Here is a 1,239-nt window from a genome sequence, read left to right on the forward strand (position 1 = left end):
GGTTGAGTGATGAATTTCAGTTAATGTCACTGGATGTTGTTAGTCTCTTCACTAACGTTCCCATTGACTATGCGATGGACTATATCCAAAACCATTGGCGATTTATTTCTATAGATTGTTGTTTACCGAAGGAGGAATAAGAGTTAAGTTTTAATTCATTATTGACCTTTACGTGACGCTTCAATGTCATTATTATTTCAGTATTTTCTTAATTGTGATCTCATAATATAATTCCAGATGTATGTTCATTGCATAAGTGTTAAAGTGTATCAGTATATGTATAGTTTTATAGTTTATATACAAAGTTTATATACATGTAAATTAACAAATAATTTACAAAGTACTGAGTTTATAAATGAAAGTACCCGTTGTTTCAAGTTTTATACATCATGGGACTGCCGAGAGATCGAAGTAATGGTGAGTATAAAAGAGAAGAAAGCTATTTGAAGTATTACAGGATTTACGTAAGTAGTCATTAAATGTTCTCATAATTATAAGAGCCTAAGCACAAAGATGACCGTAACTGAGTCACGAAATATAAGTCGTAATTACAGGTTAACCAAAAATTGTGCATTGACCTACGACTACGACTCACGTTTCACGACTCATTACGATCATCTTTGTGCTTAGGCTCTAACACGTTCAACATCAACTTTATGTATAACTGGTAGAGATGATGATATTTAATTGTAATTATAATTAAAACAATAGAATACAACTATTTAAGTCTAACCTCTTTTTTATGCATATTCTGGATAATAGTAAAAGAGAGTTTTGATGTGACATCTTTTCTATTATAATATGTATTTGCGATACGCATATGTAAAAAATCTGAAAAAATTTTTTTATAAATTTATAAATTATTTTTCACAAATTTATAAATTATTGCTTTTTAAATATAATATATAAATATATTTACAGACTTTTTGCTGTTAAACAAGTGTATTACAAAATGAAAAAATCTGTGGAATCCAAAGTTTCACATGTTAAATGCAATCAACAGTTGTTGATGTTGAAATTGCTTGATGAATCAACAAATATTGAATATACAATAGAAGTAGGGAAAGAAGATTATAATCGTGCTTATAAAGGTATTATTTCAATATTAAATAGTTAATTATAATATGTATCTAACCATGATTTAAACAATTATATGAGTAATATGATGTTACGTCCGGGAGGACTCCACGATTTCCTCGTTTCGAGATTACCTAATAGGGTGATCGTTGAGACAGGATG

The sequence above is a fragment of the Trachymyrmex cornetzi genome, unplaced genomic scaffold (assembly GCF_001594075.2).
Source record: "Trachymyrmex cornetzi isolate Tcor2-1 unplaced genomic scaffold, Tcor1.1 scaffold45, whole genome shotgun sequence".
Taxonomy (NCBI): Eukaryota; Metazoa; Arthropoda; class Insecta; order Hymenoptera; family Formicidae; genus Trachymyrmex; species Trachymyrmex cornetzi.